The sequence below is a fragment of the Hypanus sabinus genome, chromosome 24 (assembly GCF_030144855.1).
Source record: "Hypanus sabinus isolate sHypSab1 chromosome 24, sHypSab1.hap1, whole genome shotgun sequence".
NCBI lineage: Eukaryota > Metazoa > Chordata > Chondrichthyes > Myliobatiformes > Dasyatidae > Hypanus > Hypanus sabinus.
In genome coordinates, this window is record NC_082729.1 from 10,375,231 (window position 1) to 10,395,165 (window position 19,935).

The 19,935-nt window shown below is 45.3% G+C and overlaps 1 protein-coding gene across 2 annotated transcripts in view; it reads right to left on the reverse strand.

Annotated features, from left to right (window-relative positions):
- Positions 1-17,535, reverse strand: part of ptafr (platelet-activating factor receptor) — a 40,949-nt gene extending 23,414 nt beyond the window's left edge. The window contains exon 1 of one of the 2 annotated variants that reach the window (XM_059949256.1): positions 17,400-17,535. The gene's annotated coding sequence lies outside the window, so the exon portion shown is untranslated. Of the gene's footprint in view, positions 1-2,387; positions 3,342-17,399 lie in introns of those variants that run through there. The other variant, XM_059949255.1, reaches the window with a different exon arrangement.
- Positions 17,536-19,935: the final 2,400 nt, after the last annotated feature.

Here is a 19,935-nt window from a genome sequence, read left to right on the forward strand (position 1 = left end):
CTCCTGGAGAGATGGCCATATCTATTTTGTCAGTTCTGTGAGAGCTGAACCAGGCCCACACAATGAACACTCAAGCTTCCACATGTGGTATCCTGATTGGTTGCAATACAGTGCGGGATTAGCCCTTCGAGCTGCGACGCCAATCTAGATTTTAACCCTAGCCTAATCAATGACCAATGAGTCTAACAACCAATAAGTCTTTGGATTGCAAGAGGAAACCAGAGCACTCGGAGGAAACCCACACAGTCCATACAGGCTCCTTACGGGCAGCAGCGGGAATTGAACCCAGGTCGCCTGTACTGTAAACCGCTGTGCTAACCACTACGCTACCTTGCCACCCAAAGTTCAAAGTAAATTTTATTATCAAAGGACATATATGTCGCTATATACAACCCTGAGATTCATTTTCCTGTGGGCATACTCAGCAAATCTATAGAATAGTAACTGTAACAGGATCAATGAAAGATCAACAGAGTGCAGAAGACAACAAACTGTGTAAATACAGGTATAAATAAATAACAATCGATAGCAAGAACATGAGAGAATGAGATAGAGAGCCCTTAAAGGGTTGTGGGAACCCATTTTATTGCAGAGCCCGATGGTTGTGGGTAAGTTTATGGTCTTGAACCCGTGGGTGCGCCACCAGTTTGAAGAAGGCACGGATACCCAATAAGCTACAGAGAGTACTGGACATGACCCAAGGCATCATGGACGTATCCTTTCCCGCCATCAGTGCTAAAGGGATGAGCCACTGCCTCCGGAAGGCAACATCAAATTCAAAGCCAAAGTAACACTGATTATCAAAGGACATATATCCTCTTTCACCTCAGATGACTGGCTGCATCACTGCCTGGTACGGGAACCGTACCTCCCTCAATCGCAGGACTCTGCAGAGAGTGGCGTGGACAGCCCAGTGCATCTGTAGATGTGAACTTCCCACCATTCAAGACAATTACAGAGAGAGGTGTGTAAAAAGGGCCCGAAGGATCATTGGGGGCCCCAGCCACAAACTGTTCCATCTGCTGCCATCCGGGAAATGGTACCACAGCATAAAAGCCAGGACCAACAGGCTCCAGGACAGCTTCTTCCACCAGGCCATCAGACTGATTAATTCACGCTGAAGCAACTGTATTTCTATGTTATATTGACTGTCCAATTGTACATAATATTTATTATAAATTACTATAAATTGCACACTTGGACGGAGACATAACATAAAGATTTTTACTCCTCGTGAATATGAAGGCTGTGAGTAATAAAGTCAATTCAATTCAATTCATATGTTACCATATATTATCCTGAGGTTCAGTTTCCTCATTATTTCTATTCTACAGAGATATCCTTGTTTTCTGAGGGTGTGCCCTCTGGTCCTAGACTCTTCCACCCACCTACAGGAAAAATATAAATAAGGCTGAAAGCATACAGAGAAGATTTACAAGGATGTTGCCGGGTCTGGAGGGCCTGAGTTACAAGGAAAGATTGAATCGGTATGGACTTTATTCCTTATCTTTAGCCGAAGCCAACACACTCTTACGAACAGGACACACAGCTTTTACAGAAAACTGCTAAAATAAAAATCTCACAGCATAGCAGTAGAAATCTTACCCAGGGCATTACATGGAAGTTACGTATCTCGCTAATAGGGTTGACACCACTCTCTGTTTGCCCGGTGCATCATTTGCCAGCCTATGTGGGGTTTCTTAACTCTCTGATGCCTCCTTGTCTCAGCTTCAGCCACTCCTTGTGACCGTTCCTATTCTCCACCTGACCATCGCTTGTACCTTCCGGTGACTCGGCCTGTCCTGCTCCCTGACTGAACTCAACTTCCCTCAGTTTCAGCGGGTGCTGTGAACACCTTCAACCTTTGCTGGCGCTAACCAGCGAGAGCTTTCTCGGCGGGGGGGGGGGGGGGGGAGTGTCCTCTGTCACTCTAGCTACTCCCTCAGGGCGTAACATGACAGGTTTAGACTGGGAGTACCACACAGTTCCTCCTTTATCCTCATCATCCTGCTTAGGAGGGACTTGCACCTTCTCAAAAGCAGCTCTGAACACTGGGGGAATGGACAAGGTTTTTGACAATTTCTCTCTGCTCCTCTCCTTATGTGCTCCCACAAGCCTTCTCACGATAGGAGTATTTGTTCCCACAAGAATGGAAGCCTCTACTTTTTCAGCCGGATCTGGGCAGGCCAACGCTATCATATCAATAGTCTCGGTTACTCCAACCTGAAAACCCCAGTTTCAGCAACCCACCATTGTAGGGGTACTCATCAGTACTGGGTCCCCGAACCTCAAGGGCACTGAGTGGGTCAATAGTAAATGCGTTAAATATCAGTTGTAAAGCAAATCAATTTGAGAGCCTGTGTCAAGTATGGCTCTAGCATAAATACCTTCATCCTGTATGGATACATTAAAGCTTCAGGAGTGGTGTTTTGCAGGTTAGTGTTTCCTTTGATACACTGATTGGAGCATATCATCTCTGGCAAGCCAGGTTGTTCCCTTACTGGGTCCCTCCGTAGCGTTGCTTCTTTTCTTCTCTGTTTGATTCACCGCTGACCCACTTTTCGAAGATTTTCCTGCCTCTCACAGCCTCGCTTAAGATGCCCATCTTCTCCGCAGTCGTAACAGAAAGTCCCAGTCACCTCTCTAGTCAAAAGGCCCTTTTCGACCGCGTTCCTCTGCTTAGTAAGTCCTACAGATGGGCCAGGGTTCCTAACGGGCGTGTCATGTTTAGCTGAAACATTAGCCGACGTCCAGCGAGTCAGCTCAGCGCGAGGATTTTCCACCTCTTTCCTCAAAAGCTCTATCTCCGCGGCGTCTGGAGCCACTTTAGCAACGGAGGCTACCACTGGAGACACGACTTAGCCTTTAGAAATATTCTGCTCCTCAATCATGCTTTCCACCTCTCCAACTTCTCTCAGTAACTCGGTAGAAGATGGAGGCGGGCACAGCTTGTGGGTCACTCGAACACGTAGAGCAATCACATCGTGTGACAGTACGCCCTTCACAACTTGCTCCACCCTCAAGCCATTTCTCTCAGACAGTTGAAGCCCCCTTTGTGGCACAAAGAGTGCAGCAGTTTCTCCAAACAAAATAAATGTAGGCAGGCAGGCTCTCTCCTTCCTCCTGGAATGTGAGTCTAAACTTCGTCATAAGATCAGCTGCACTTTCAGCAGTGTTCACAGCACAGTCTAGAGCTTGCATGTAGTTAGCTGACATGGCTAATGGGCTTTCTGCCTTTAGGAACCTCACTTTATCAGCCGCTGGGCCCTTTAAACTTCCTGCCAGCCTCTGTTTTTCATATTATCTGAGCACTGCCATTCAACCAATAACTGATATTTGGATGTGGGCTTGAGTCCAGAGAAAACTCCCAGCCTACGATAACTTCAGCTCTCCACAGGTAGACTTTGGCCTTTATTAACCAGTGACGTAATAGCCGAAACCAGCTCAGAACTTAAATCACTAGCTGAAGGACTTATTAGACTTCTCACGTCAGACAACATCTTCCCCTCACTCCACAAAAAAAAACAACTTGCCTTTAAAATCTTCACCCTCAGCTGCATTCTTGCCAACTCTAGATAGATGAAAAGATTCAGGGCCTGCTTCACCAGGTACCCCTATCCTATCAGCAGTGTGACCTCAGTTACATTACTGATAGTCCGTATCACACCTAATCTTAAACTCCATGGCAACCCTAGTAAAGTACATCACTTTTCACAAAACACCGCTTAAACACACAAGTATGTTGCTTAATGAATCTTTATCCAACGCTCATACAGCATTCGATCTCCGGACGAGCACCACACATAAGACAGAAAGAGTACAGAGAAAATTTACAAGGATGTTGCTGTGTTTGGAGGGCCTGAGTTTCAAGGAAAGATTGAATAGGTTAGGACTTTAGTCCTCGGAACATAGAAGATTAAGTAGAGATTTGACAGGGGTATACAAAATGATGAGAGGCTAAAGATAGGGTAAATGCAAGCCGGCTTTTTCCACTGAGGTTAGGTGGGACGACAACTAGAGGTCATGGGTTAAGGGTGAAAGGTGAAAAGTATAAGGGGAACATGAAGGGAAACTTCTTCGCTCAGAGGATGGCGAAAACGTGAAACAAGCGGCCAGCGCAAGTGGTGCATGTGAATTTGTTTTCAACATTTGAGAGATGTTTGGATAAGAGGAGATGGATAGCAGGGGTATGGAGGGCTAAATTCCCAGTGCAGGTTGATGGGAGGAGGCAGGTTAAATGGCTCATCATGGACTAGATGGACCGAAGGGCCTGTTTCTCTCCTGTTTTCTAAGACTCGATGACTAGACACATCCTATCTATCTTCTTATTATTGCATTGGTAATTCCAGGTAGGGTCATGTGCTCACCTCTACACATTCCTTCACTTCTACCTCCTACCACAGATAAGTTCCACTACCCCTCATTTATCTTTGCCATTGGCCATGTACCAGTTGCTCAACTTCCCTCCCCAAGCCTCTCTGCATTCGTGCTAAAAACCATACTCATTGACCACTTCCTCATGAGGCTGATGTCAGACTTTGCTTGATAAAGCTCTTATGATTTGCTCTGAGACATTTCAAAAATAGCGATACTGTGTAAAGAAAACGATTGTTTTAATTTGTCTCATTTGGAACATAGAGTTCTGGCTGCTTCTCCCTTTTGCATTCCAGTCCTGATGAGGGGTCTCAGCCCAAAATGTCAAATGTTTATTTCTCTCCATAGATGCTGTGAGGTTGCAAAGTGGGGATATGCCTCCACCAAAGGAGGTGTAAGGCGCTCCTCCCCTCTGCTACCCTGCAGGTCACTTGGGCAAGGTTTAGCATCTGCTTAACCCCCGATCAGGGTCACGAGAAGCCATGGGAGCAGGTGGTGGATGGTCGTACGAGCAGCCAGTGCATATCACAAGTCCTGGTTATGCAACCACTGACACCAGGCAGACAATCTCTGAAGAGTACTGACAATGGCTGGGGTCACCCGTCTTGTAAAGACACTGCCCGGAAGAAGGAAATGGCAAACCACTTCTGTGGAAAAATTTGCCAAGAACAATCATGGTCATGGAAAGATCATGATAGCCCACGTCATACAACATACGACAGGGCGCATAATGATGATGATAGATCCTGCCTGACCTGCCGAGTTCCTCCAGCATAGAGAGAGAGAGAGAGAGAGAGAGAGAGAGAGAGAGAGAGTGTGTGTGTGTGTGTGTGTGTGTGTGTGTGTGTGTGTGTGTGTGTGTGAGTGTGTGTGTGTGTGTGTGTGTGTGTGTGTGTGTGTGTGTGTGTGTGTGAGTGTGTGTGAGAGTGTGTGTGTGTGTGTGTGTGAGAGTGTGTGTGTGTGTGTGTGTGTGTGTGTGAGTGTGTGTGAGAGTGTGTGTGTGTGTGTGAGTGTGTGTGTGTGTGTGTGTGTGTGTGTGTGTGTGTGTGTGTGTGTGTGTGTGAGTGTGTGTGAGAGTGTGTGTGTGTGTGTGTGAGTGTGTGTGTGTGTGTGTGTGTGTGTGTGTGTGTGTGTGTGTGTGAACTGCATTGCCTGTGTCAGCACAGGATGAGGATGAGCTGAGGGGCAGCCCGTTAAGTGTCGCCACTCTCCCGGTGCCAACAAAGCACGGTCGCGACTTTCTAACCCTAACTCGCACGTCTTTGGAATGTGGGAGGAAACCAGAGAACCCACACAGTCACGGGGAGGAAATGCACCCCGTAACCGTTGGCAGCAGTTGGTTGGCGTGGAGATGGTGGGTCAAAGGGCACTCCCTGCTCCTTATAGCTCTACGACAGAGTGTAAGAAGCAAAGAGCTTTCCAAAGCTCACACGTGCCTTACAGACAGTGGCAGGAATTGAGGAAGCTGTAATGCCCGCCAGAATGTGCTACATTAATGGAGGTTGTCCTTGCGGTGCCAAGGTGGCTACTCAGATTGCCCAGTGTCTGCTCTCATTTTAAAGCAGAGGAAATCCACAATAATTGCACTGAGCGGATAGCAGGGTAAAGAGAAAGCAGAGCCAAATATGCCACAAATTTGTACCCTCCTTTCTTCTTCCACTCAGAAGCTTGCGTCCAATAAACCTGCTTCACTCCACAGGATGTCAAGGAACTGCTGAATGTATTGGCCTCGTCACCACCTCAGGACATAAAGATCAGTGCCTGAGAAACACACTCCTTGTTTGTCGTGCCACCTCAAGTTAATGGAGTGATAAACTGCCCTCAGTTTTGTCAGGGGAAACTCATGAAAATGTGGCCTTACAAAGTCTCAGAATTCCAGGAATGTGCAAAAGTCTTCAGCACACATAGATACACATATTTATAGCTAGAGAGCCTGAGACTTCTGCACGGTCCTGAGGTAATTTTATGTATTGCACTGTACTGCTGCAAAAAAAAAAATTCATGACGTAAACCTGATTCAGACATGCGTCTCTATTGTGGACTGAGAGTGGGAAAGGGGGCAGGGAGAGGGGAATCATGGTTGGGAAAAAGGGAAGGGAGAGAGGAGGGAGAGGGAAGCACCAGAGAGACATTCTGCAATGATCAATAAACCAATTGTTCGGAATCAAATGACCTTGCCTGGTGTCTCAGGTCCAGGTGTGTCTGCACCCACGCCACCCCCACTCCTACTCTGCCACCTGTCCCGCTCCCCTCCTACAAGATTTACAAACTTGCTCTCCCAGTTTCACACCCTAGCTACATATAAAAGCCTAAGACTTTTGCTCTGGACTGTATATGTATTAGAAAATTGCTGTGGGGCAGAAGGTACTGTATACACCTAGAAATGACAATGTTCAAAAATTACTCAGAGTACAGAATTAGTAAAAGTAAGATTTGGAAATAGAGATATGGAATAAAATGTGTATAAATAAATAAAGCATGTATTTACAGTGTAAACACATTATAAAAAGTGGTTTACAGTGTTCTTCAGCTCAAAAGTGGTTTAAACCAAAAAACATAGAAAAGGAACCATCTCTGAATACTCGACAGTGCTAGGCTCTTGTGTTTGGTAAACTTTGGAAAGCTCTTTGCTTCTCCCACACTCTGCCACTGGACAAGTTCAGAATCCAGAGGATAAGGTTGGGCCAAGATTCCAAAGGGAGGGATCAGGCCGGAAGTTTAGAGTGTCATAGGAACAGGAACAGGGAATGCCCTTTGACCCACCATCTCCATGCCAACCATCAAGCACCCATCTGGTGCTAAGGGTTATGGGGAGAAAGCAGGAGAATGGGGGTTGATGGGGAAAGTAAATTCACCATGATCAAATGGCAGAGCAGGCTCAATGGGCCAAAGGGCCTGATTTTTTATTTTTTCGTTAATTTATTGAGATACAATGAGGAATTGGCCTTTCCCGCCCTTCCAGCCCTGCTGCCCAGCAATCCTCTGATTTAACTCTAGCCTAATCATGGGACAATTTACAATGACCAATTAACCTACCAACTGGTACGTCTTTAGACTGTGGGGAGAGAACTTACGAACTCTGCACCTTGGTCTTGTGATCTTATACCAGTCCCACCAGCAGGTCAGCTGCCAGGGGCTGTGGCATGGTCAACAGATTGGGTTGAAGTGTGGAGAATCGAGGGGGAATCGGGGGGGGCAGGTTGATTATGGGGGTGCGGGGAGGGGAAGGGCAGGGTGATGGTATGAGCCGGGTGGAGTTGCGTAGCCCTGATCTTCAGGAGGAAGGTCCAAGTTAGAACGAAGTATGCCACTTGAAAGGGTTCGATCTTCCTGAACTGGGTTCCCAGCACGTGCCTCTACAGACTGGGGAAGGACTTTTGTAAACACTAATAAAGCAGCTCCACTTGTGCTACCGGGAATGTGCTTCTGTGCAAGTGGCCACGTTTAACATGGCGGTGTTAAATGTAAATGTAAATGTAAATTATGTAATAAAATAATAATAATAAAATAATAAAATAAATGTAAATCTCCCAGCTTGGCAGTGAACACTGGCTGAGGCAACAGACACAAAATGCTGGAGGAACTCAGCAGGCCGGGCAGCATCTACAGAAAAGAGTAAACAGTCGACGCTTTAGGCCGAGACCCTTCCTCAGGACTGGAAAGGAAGGGGAGAAGTCAGTGTAAGAAGGTGTGGGGAGGGGAGGAAAAAGTTCAAGAGGCTAGGCGATAGGTGGAACCAGGAGAGGGAAAGTGGTGACGTAAAGCGCAGGGAAGTTGGTTGGTGAAAGAGATAAAGGGCTGAAGAAGGGGGAACCTATCAGTTAGTCCTGACGAAGGGACTCGGCCCGAAACGTCGACTGTGCTTCTCCCTATAGATGCTGCCCGGCCTGCTGCATTCCACCAGCATTTTGTGTGTGCTGCTTGAATTTCCAGCATCTGCATCTGCACAATCAGCGCAAGGTTTTTTGAAACAAGTCTATTCACAATAAAAATTATCTTACAAGAAAAAACCATCCCATGCCTTCCCATGCTTTACTTACAGGGTCAATGTTTCCCGTATTCTACCAGGACTACTGCCACATGTTCTATGGCGGCATGCAAAAGTTTGGGCTCCCCTGGTCAAAATTTCTTTTACTGTGAATAGTTAAGTGAGTAGAAGATGAACTGATCTCCAAGTCATAAAGTTAAAGATGAAAGATTCTCTTCAACATTTCAAACAAGTTTAGTGTATTATTTTTGTTTTGTACATTTTGGAGTGGAGAAGAAAGGAAAGGAGCACCATGCAAAAGTTTGGGCACCCCAAGAGATTTGAGCTCTCAGTTAATTTTATCAAGGGCTCAGACTCTAATTAGCTTGTTAGGGCTCTGGCTTGTTCACAGTCATGGTTAGAAAAGGCCAGGCAATGCAAAGTTCAAAGCTTTATAAATACCCTGACGCCTCAAACCTTGTCCCAACAATCAGCAGCCATGGGCTCCTCTAAGCAGCTGCCTAGCACTCTGAAAATTAAAATAAATGATGCCCACAAAGCAGGAGAAGGCTATAAGAAGATAGCAAAGCGTTTTCAGGTAGCCGTTTCCTCAGTTCGTAATGTAATTAATAGATGGCAGTTAAGGTGGAGGTCAAATTGAGGTCTGTAAGATCAAGAAAACTTTTCAAGAGAACTGCTCATAGGATTACTAGAAAGACAAATCAAAACCCCCATTTGACTGCAAAAGACCTTCAGGAAGATTTAGCAGACTCTGGAGTGGTGGTGCACTGTTCTACTGTGCAGCGACACCTGCACAAATATGACCTTCATGGAAGAGTCATCAAAAGAAAACCTTTCCTGCATCCTCACCACAAAATTCAGCGTTAGAAGTTTGTAAAGGAACATCTGAACAAGCCTGATGCATTTTGGAAACAAGTCCTGTGGACAGATGAAGTTAAAATAGAACTTTCTGGCCACAATGAGCAAGGGCATGTTTGGAGAAAAACGGGTGCAGAATTTCATGAAAAGAACACCTCTCCAACTGTTAAGCACGGGGGTGGATCAATATTGCTTTGGGCTTGTGTTGCAGCCAGTGGCACAGAGAACATTTCACTGGTAGAGGGAAGAACGAATTCAATTAAATACCAGTAAATTCTGGAAGCAAACATCACACCATCTGTAAAAAAGCTGAAGATGAAAAGTGGATGGCTTCTACAACAGGATAATGACCCTAAACACACCTTAAAATCCATAATGGACTACCTCAAGAGGTGCAAGCTGAAGGTTTTGTCCCCCGACCTAAATGTCATCAAAGATCTGTGGATAAACCTCAAAAGAGCAGTGCATGCAAGGCGGTCCAGGAATCTCACAGAACTAGAAGCCTTTTGCAAGGAAGAATGGGTGAAAATCCCCCAAACAAGAATTGAAAGACTCTTAGCTGGCTACAGAAAGCGTTTACAAGCTGTGATACTTGCGAAAGGGAGTGACCATGCAGGGTGCCCAAACTTTTGGTTTTGGGCCCTTTTCCGTTTTTGTTATTTTGAAACTGTAAAAGATGGAAATAAAAAAGCAATCTTACTTAAAATATTTTTTAAAAATGTGTTATCTTTAACTTCATGCCTTTTGGAAATCAGGTAATCTTTTACTCACTTAGCTATTCACAGTAACAGAAATTTTGACCGGGGTGCCCAAACTTTTGCATGCCACTGTATATGAAGTTCTGCAATAACTGAAGTCCTCTCCCCGGCCGCCCCGGCCGACCCTCTCCTGTAGGAGAAGTTCCTCACTGAGCCTTTGTGGTGGCTATACCAAGGTTCAGTGCGTCCCTCAGCACAAGATACAAAGGTATAATCTATCAGCTGAATGCACAGCAGTTGGAGGACTCTCAAGGTCTCTCAAGCTTCAGGGCTGTGACTGAAGCTTTCACACTTCTAACTCAGAGACAACAACATTTCCTGAATCAAAGCTTGACTGGCCAGCAATATCGGAGTCCTTACTGCTTCACCTATCGCCTTCTAGCCATTCACTAAACAGCAGACTGTTCACGTACCCGGAGCCAAGCTCAGGGCTCCCCAGAGCCTCTCCGGGATCCCTTTGTGAACCAGATGCCTGTGATGCATCCCACTATAGCGTGCGTCTTAACATGTGGGTGAAGTTCTAGAAAAGCACAGCTTTCCCCCTCAAGTTAATGAAATAAGGGCAGGGAGAAATAAAAAGCTTCTAACCACTCAGACATTGAGGTTATGATAACATAAAGCTCAAGTAACTCAAAGCTTTCTCCCCATGACCGCATGGGTTTCCTCCCACAGTCCAAAGACGTACCAGTTGGTCGGTTAATTGGTCTTTGTAAATTGTCCTGTGATTAGCCTAGGATTAAATCGAGGGATTGCTCAAAGGGCTGAGAGGACGTGCTGTATTTCAACAGGTAAATATTGAGCTGTTAACAGTACTCATCAGAGAGCGTCTGCCTTGTGTCAGTGGTCACACCTCCAGGATTTGTGATGTGCACCAGCTATTCATATGACCATCCGCCACCTGCCTCCATAGTTTCACATGACCCTGATCGGGAGGGGGGGCTAAGCAGGTGCTACACCTTGCCCAAGTTTTACCTGCGGAGAGCAGAGGGAAGGAGCACCTTACATCTCCTTTGGAAGAGACCTATCTCCACTCCACCACACATTTTACATCTTTATTCTTTATTTTACATCAACAAAATTGTACAAATTTTAAATAAGTGCCCTATCACCTCTCACATAAAGAGCAAACAGCACAAAGTACCCACAATTGCACAGGAGGCAGCCAGAACCCCTAACTCTAAATTAGTTTTTCCCAATTTTAATCAGCGAGTCTGAAATATTTTCTATTAAAGAAGATCCGTAAACACCCAGATGTGCATTACGCATCTTCTGTGATGTAACAGCTTTCTTGTAACAAGGATGTAATGCTGAGGCTTTATAAAGCATTGGTCAGACTGCACTTGGAAAATAGTGGGCAGTTTTCTTATCTAAGAAAGGATGTGCTGTCTTTGGAGGGAGCCCAGAGGAGGCTCACGAGAATGATCCCAGAATGAAAGCATTAATGTACGAGGAGAGGTTCCCAACCTGGGGTGCCCAGACCCCCCAGTTAATGGTAGGGGTCCATGGCATAAAAAACATTGGGCTCTGGGTCTGTACCTTCTGGAGTTTAGAAGAGTGAGAGGGGATCTCATTGAAACCTACCAAATATCGAAAGGCATATATAGAGTGACCGTGGAGAGGATGTTTCCTACAGTTGGAGAGCCTCACAGCACAACGATATCCCTTTGGAACAGAGATGAGGAGGAATTTCTTTTGCCAGAGAGTGGTGAATCTGTGGAATTTGTTGCCACAGATGAGCTGTGGAGCCAGGTCATTGGGTATACTTACAACGGAGGGTGATAGGTTCTTGATTAGTCAGAGTATGAAAGGTTATGGGAATTAAGGAGAATTCTCTCTTCTGCAGGAGAATGGGATTTTGAGCAATGATAAATCAACTTTGATAGAATCAGAATCAGAATTAGATTCAATATCACCGGCACATGTCATGAAATTTGTTAAATTTACAGCAACAGTACAATGAAATACATGATAAATAAATACAGATAAAAACACAAGTTACATTAAGCATATGTATGGCTATTAAATAGTTAAATTAAAATAAGTAGTTCCAAAAAAACAGAAGTAAAAAGATAGTGGGGTGGTGTTCAATGTCCTTTTAGAAGTCGAATGGAGGGGGGAAGATGCTGTTCATGAATCGCTGAGTGTGTGCGTTCAGGCTCCTGTACCTCCTCCCTGATTGTAACAATGAGAAGAGGGCATGGCCTGGGTAGTGGGGGTCCTTAATGATGGACGGCACCTTCCTAAGGCACCGTTCCTCAAAGATATCTTGGATACTACAGAGGCTGGTGCCACACGACAGTGAGGACAGGATAAAATGAGGTGGCAGATAAATGTGTGGCTGAAGAATTGGAGCAGGGGGCAGCGATTCAGGTTTTTGGATCATTGGGACTTCTTCTGGGGCAGGTGTGACCTGCACCAAAGGGAAGAGTTGCTCATGAATCTGAGGGGGACCAATATCCTTGTGGGCAGGTTTGCTAGAGCTGTTGGGATTGGTTTAAAGTAACGTGGCAGGGGGATGGGAACAAGGATGATAGAGCTGAGGATGAGCCAGCAGGTTTACAAGTAGATGCTGGGAGAAATATGAATGTAAGGAAGGACAAACCAATGATTGGATACAAATGCAGACAGTGCAAAGAGTTAAATTGTACTAGCGAGGCAAAATTCAAAAAGGGCAAAGAATACAGGACTGCAGGTGCTGTATTTAAATGCACATAGTATTTGGAATAAGGTGGATGAACTTGTCGCGCAATTAGAGATCGGTCGGTGTGACATTGTGGGTGTCACTGAGTCGTGGGTGCAAGAAGGTCATAGTTGGGAGCTTAATATCAAAGGATACACTTTATATCAAAAGGACAGGCAGGAAGGCATAAGCAGTGGTGTAGTTTTGTTGATAAGAGATGGACTACATCATTAGGATCAGAGAATGTCGAATCTTTGTGGATGAAGAAACTGCAAAGGTAAAAAAACTCATGATGGGAATCATATACAGGCCTCCAAATAGTAGCCACAATGTGGGGTTGAGTTTGCAAAGGGAGCTGGAAAGGGCATGTAATAAAGGTAATGTCACAATAGTAGTGAGGGGACTTCAATATGCAAGGAGATTGAGAAAATCAGGTTGGTGTCAGATCGCAGGAGAGGGAATTTGTTGAATGCCTATGAGATGGCTTTTTAGAGCAACTTGTGCTTGACACTACCTCAGGGAAAGGCTATCTTAGAATGGGTGTAGTGTAATAATCCAGATTTTATTCTGGAGCTTAAGGTAAAGAAACCCTGAGGAAACAGTGATCATAATATGATTGAATTCATACAGCACTTTAAGAAGGTGAAGCTTAAGTCAGATGTATCAGCATCACGATGGAATAAACAGGTAGATGCAGGAGAGAGGAGCTTGCCCAAGTAGATTGAAGGGATTACTGTGGGGATGATGGCAGAACAGAGGTGGCTGAAGTTTCTGGGAATAGTTCACAAGGCGCAGGATAGGTACATCTCACAGAAGAATAAGTTCTCAAATGGCAGGGCTGGCAACTGTGGCTGACAAGGGAAGTTAAAGACTGCATAAAAGCCAAGTAAAGGGCATATAAGGTAGCAAAAGTGAGTGGAAATCTGGATCATTGTGAAGTTTTTAAAATCCAACAAAAGGCAACTAAAAAAGCTACAGGAAGGGAAAATATGAAAAATGAGCGCAAACTGGCCAATGATACAAAGCAGGATACTGTTAGTTTTTTCAGCATATAAAGAGTAAAAAGGATATTGGACCACTGAAAATGATGCTGGTGAGGTAGTGATGGGGGACAAAGAAATGGCAGATGAACTTTGGGTACTTTGGAACTTCACTGTGGAAGACACTAGCAGTTTGCCAGAGGTCTGTGAGTGTCAGGGAGCAGGAGTGAGTCCCATTGCTGTTGCAAAGGGAAAAGTTCTGGGCAGACTGGAAGGTCTTAAGGTGGATAAGATGGACTACCTCCCATCTGAAGAGATAACAGATGCATTGGTCATGAGCTTTCAAGAATCATTCAATTCGGCCATGGTTTCAGAGGACTGGAAGATTGCAAATGTCACTCCAGTCTTTAAGAAGGGAGGGAGGCAAAAGAAAGGAAATTACAGGCCAGTTAGCTCAAGCTCAGTGGTTGGGAAAGTTTTGGAGTCTATTATTAAGAATGTGGCTTCAGGGTACTTGGACACTAATGAGTCTCCAAGTCCACATGGTTTCTGTAAAGAAAAATCTTGCCTGGGAAATCTGTTATACAGTTCTTCGAGGAAGTAACAATCAGGGTGGACAAAGGGGAGGCAGTGGACGTCATTTACTTGTATTTTCAGAAGGCATTTGACAAGGTGCCACCGATGAGGCTGCTTAACAAGTTAAAATCCCATGCACTTCAGGAAATATACATGGATAGAGAAATGGCTGACAGGCAGGAGGCAACAAGTGGGAATGAAGTGGGCCTCTTCTGGTTAGTTACCAGTGACTAGTGGTGTTCCTCAGGGGTCAGTATTGGGACCGCTACTTTTCACGTTGTCAGTGATTTGGATAATGGAACTGGTGGCTTTGTGGCAAAGCTTGCAGATGATATGAAGACAGGTGGAGGGGTAGGTTGTGCTGAGGAAGCAATATGATTGCAAGAGGACTTAGACAGATTGGACGAATGGACAACAAAGGAGCAGATGGAATACAGTATTGATGATGCATTTGGTAAAAGGAATAAAAGGGCAGAATATTATCTAAATGGGGAGAAAATTCAAACATCAGAGGAGCAGAGGGACTTAGGAGTCCTCGTGCAAGACTCGCAGAAGGTTAATTTACAAGTTGAGTCTGTGGTAAAGAAGGCAAATGCAATGTTGGCATTCATTTCAAGGGGAATAGAATATAAAAGCAAGGAGGTAATGCTGAGGCTTTATAAGACACTATTCAGGCCGCACTTGGAGTATTGTCAACAGTTTTGTGCCCCATATCTCAGAAAGGATGTGCTGGCATTGGAGAGAGTCCAGAGGAGGTTCACGAGAATGATTCCAGGAACAAAAGGGTTAACATATGAGGAGCGTTTAGCAGCTTTGGGCCTGTACTCACTGGAATTTAGAAGAATGGGAGGAGATCTCATTGAAACTTACTAAATGTTGAAAATAATGAGATAAAGTAATGTGGAGAGGATGTTTCCTATGGCGGGGGTGTCCAAAACTAGAGGGCGCAGCCTCAAAATTGAGGGGCGATCCTTTAGAACAGAGTTAACTAGGGATTATTTTTAGCCGGAGAATAACAAATCTGCGGAATGCTCTACCACAGACAGCTGTACAGGCCAAGACTGTGGGTATATTTAAAGTGAAAATTGATAGCTTCCTGAGGAGCCAAAGGTTATGGTGAGAAGGCAGGCGAATGGGGTTGAGTGAGATCTGGGCTCAGCTATGATGGAATGGCGAACAGCCTCAATGGGCTGAATGGCCTAATTCTGCACTTACATCTTAGGATCTTATGATGGAGCTGACCAAATTTACAACTCTCTGCAACTTCTTTTGATTTTGTGCAGTAGGTTCCACCCCCACCCCCACCCCCACACCAGATGGTGATGCCGCCAGTCAGAATTAATTTATAGAGGTTTCTGAGTTTTCAAATAGCGGAGCAGACAAGAAAGGCCAAATGGCTTAACTGTCTCCCCATGCCTTATTGCTTCATGATCTTGTGTACAGCACGATTTCTCCTCCAGAAATGCAAAACTGATATCTGAAGAGAACGCAACACCACAGGATATTGTGGTTTTAAGAGGTCTTGTAACATAAAATATTAGGAAGTGTCTATATTTTTGTTCCATTAGAAGATTGGATATGAACTTAAATAGTCAAAAAACGCCATAAAAATCCCAGAAATATCATTCTGTAGTTGTCTCAGAGCTGAGAGAAAAGTTTAAAATCTCCAGTCACTTCCAAACTTCCAGTCCTGGAGAAAATGAGGCTAACTATGCCAGCAGGACATAGCACATTGAATAGTACAGCCCTGGACCAGGCCCTTGCTGACCCAATTTCACCAGTGCTCAGATGGCCAATTGAACTAATCTCTGCCGCCTGCACTACGTCCATATACTTGCGCTTTCCTACACATTCATCTCTTAAGTGTCCCTAAGGTGTCTGCCTCTACCACTGCCCCGGGCAGCATGTACCAGCGACCCGCCACTCTCTGTGTTAAGTAGCTTGCCCCTCACATCTCCTCTGATTTTACCCTCATCTCACCTTCAATGCATGCCCCCTAGTATTAGTTATTCCGATACTGTCTGAATGCTCTTTCTATGCCTCTCATAGTCTTGTAAATCTCTATCAGGTCTCCCCTCAGCGTCCGGCACTCCAGAACAGACAACCCAAGTTTGTCCAGCATCTCGTTATAGTCCATGCCCTGTAATCTGGTCGACATTGTGGTGAACCTCTTCTGTATACCCTCCAAAGCCGCGCTGTCCTTCCTATCATGGGGCAACCAGAACTGTGTGCAATACTGCAGCTTAATTAGAGTTAGTGTGGCGATCAGTAACCCTGAGTCTGACATAGCTTCGAGTCTAAAACTTCTCTGTAGTTTGCTGTCTTTCCTACTGTTGTGTGATCATTGTGCTGATTAAGAGCCAGCTGCGTAAGAAAACATAAGAATGTTAAAAAGGCTGTCAGCCAGGCAGTGGCTCTTGCGATCTGTTTTATCTCCAGCCATCACCTCCTCTCCCCGTCCACCCACCCCTCCTCTCAGCTGGCTTCACTTGTCACACGCGCACGAAGTGCTCGAGGAACTCAGCGGTCCAGGCAACATCTGTGCAGGGGAATAAACATTTGGCGCTTTGGATTTAAAACCTTTCACTTGCACTGGGAAGGAAAGTGGCCCCGTCCCGATGCAGGTTCTCAGCCCAAAACTCCGAGTGTTGATCCCTCTCCATAGATTTTGCCTGACCTGCTAAGTTCCTCCAGCACTTTGTGTGTGTTATTCTGGATTTCCAGCATCTGCAGAATCTCTTGCGTTCAACTATCACTTGCCAACTGGTACCCCTTCCTCCGCAGTCCCCCACCCCCCCCCACCACCTTCTTATTCTGGCTTCTACCCCCCACCTTCCTCTCCGGTCCTGACGAAGGATCTCCACCCGAAATGTCCTCTGTTTATCCCAGATGTCCTCTGTTTATCAGTTTATCCACTGATGCTGCCTGACCTGCCGAGCTCTCCAGCGTTTTGCTTGCGGGACTCATTGTGTCCCGTATGCAGTGACAGGCTCTGCCCTGGAACTACCCTCAAGGGACTGCGAAAACCACACCCCAGTCACACCAGCTGCCAATGAGATTGTATCCTCAAGCAATCAAAAAACAAGAATTTAAACCTAAAACTATTTTTTAAACATAAGAATAAATGGCTTAAACATACTTATAACAACTTAATTAATCGGAACAAGAAAATGGCTTGTCCTCACCACAGACTTTTCTTCAAGGTGAAATCAATAGAACTGTTGGACACTTCGATGTTTCCTTAGACAGAGCTGCTGCTACTGACACAACTTCCAGCAGGCTGCTTCATTTGGTCTGACAAGGAAGTTAATAACAAGTCTCACAACACCTCGAACCACATGACTTGTTCTCTCTTTACAAAGCAAAACATAACTGAACGTTTTCTCCACTGATAGGCACTGGAACCGCCTTGCTCAGTCAGCTTAAGACGTATCCGGCACCATCGGTACGGGATAGGCACGCCCTCCCCTGCAACCGCGAGGGTTTCCTCTGGGTGCTCTGGTTTCCTCCCACTGTCCAAAGACGTACCGGTTAGCAGGTTGTGGTCATGCTACGTTGGCACTGGAAGCGCAGAGACACCGCTGGGGGGCTGTGTCGGTCGCTAACGCAAACGACAGATTCCACTGCATGTTCTCAATTTTCAATGTGAGGTACACATGAGAAATAAAGCTAATCTAATATCTTTATTGATTTATTTAGGGATGCAGCATGGTAGCATGCCCTCCCAGCCCAACAAGCCCACTCCACTCAAATACACCAATTAGCCTATTAGCTTATATGTCTTTGGGATGTGGGAGGAAACGGAGCAGCCACAGGATGACCACACGGCCACGGAGAGAACGTACAAACTCCTTACAGACAGAGGCAGGCATTGAGCCCGTACTGGCACGGTAAAGCATTGAACTAAACACTGTGCTACCATATCGCCTCAATCTATCTGTTCTCACAACCTAAGCCAAAGAATCGAGCCATTCACCCCATCCACGTCTGTACTGACCGTAATGTCAATCCAGACTAATCCAAGCCGTGGCTATCTGAAACCCACCCCCCCCCCCCCACCACCAAAATTCACAAGTCACAACCACTTCCACCACTTCCTTCTGCAATGCGCTCCCGGCACCCAGCTCTCTATAACACTCCAAAGTTCAAAGTAAATTTCTTATCAAAGTACGTGTACCTTGCCACATACTGCCCTGAGATTCACTTTCTTGCAGGCATTCATAGTAGTAAAAAGAAGCACAGTAGAATCAATGAAAAACTAAACACAAAGACTGACAAACAGCCAATGTGCAAAAGAAGACAAACTATTCAAATTAATTAATTAGATAAACAAATAGATAGATAGATAGATAGATAGATAGATAGATAGATAGATAGATAGATAGACAGATAAATAAATGGATAGATAGATCAATACATAACTACACAGATAGATAGATAGATAGATAGATAGATAGATAGATAGATAGATAGATAGATAGATAGATAGATAGATAGATAGATAGATAGATAGATAGATAGATAGATAGATAAATAGATAGACTTTCAGATACATTAATAGGCAGACAGACAGATAGATAGATAGATAGATAGAAACATAGAAAACCTACAGCACAATACAAGCCCATCCGGCCACAAAACTGTGCCAAACATGTCCTTACCTTAGAAATTACCTATGGTTACCCACAGCTCTCTATTTTTCTAAGCTCCACGTACCTATCCAAGAGTCTCTTAAAAGACCCTATCATAATTGCCTCCACCACCATCGCTGGCAGCCCATTCCACACACTCACCACTCTCTGCATAAAAAACTTACCCCTGACATCTCCTCTGTACCTACTTCCAAGCACCTTAAAACTGTGCCCTTCCATGCTAGCCATTTCAGCTCCGTGGAATGGAAATACGAGGGGTGATTGCTAAGTCTGTGGCCTAAGGTAGAAGGAGTCAATTTTAGAAAACCTAGCACATTTATTTTTCAACATAGTCCCCTCCTACATTTACACACTTAGTCCAGCGGTCATGGAGCATAAGGATCTTGGACCTCCAGGAAGTGTCCACAGCAGGGGTGATTGATATGTTCATGACCTAAGGTAGAAGGAGATGAGTTATACAGCTCTCGTTACATGCACATGCAGGTCAACTCTTTGAGTGATTATGCAGAAAGTTTGAAGTTAATAACTCATCTCCTTCTACCTTAGATCACAAACTTATCAATCAGCCCTGAAGAGTTATTAACTGATGAGTTATTAACTTCAAACTTTCTGCATAATCACTGGCAGAGTTGAACTCATTGTCTCCAGGTGCAGCCAGAAGACGTACGCCTCTAGGGTACAGCTCTGTGGGCGAGCCGATCCTTTGCCGGCATCGCCGACTGAAGCATTGCAGGAGATTTGAACATTGAGACGGTGGGCAGTGCGCGCAGCTGTCAGAAGGCCCCTGTACGCGAGCCATCTCTTTCTCTCTCTCTCTCTCTCTCATTCCCTATCCCTTGACAGTGAACGAGGATCAGCTGGCCCCATGAGTCAGGAGGACTTCGAACAAGCGATGTTGCAGATGTTGCCGAGCGTGCCGTGGGTCTCCCTCTCGTCTGCAGAAGGAGCAATATCTCTCTCTCTCCCTCTCTAGTGAGAGCCTGTCTGAGACGTTGAAGTGTTGGGATAGACTCTAGGTCATGGTGTCTGGGGGCTTTGCTATTGTTTGTATGGTGGGCGGTGACGGGTT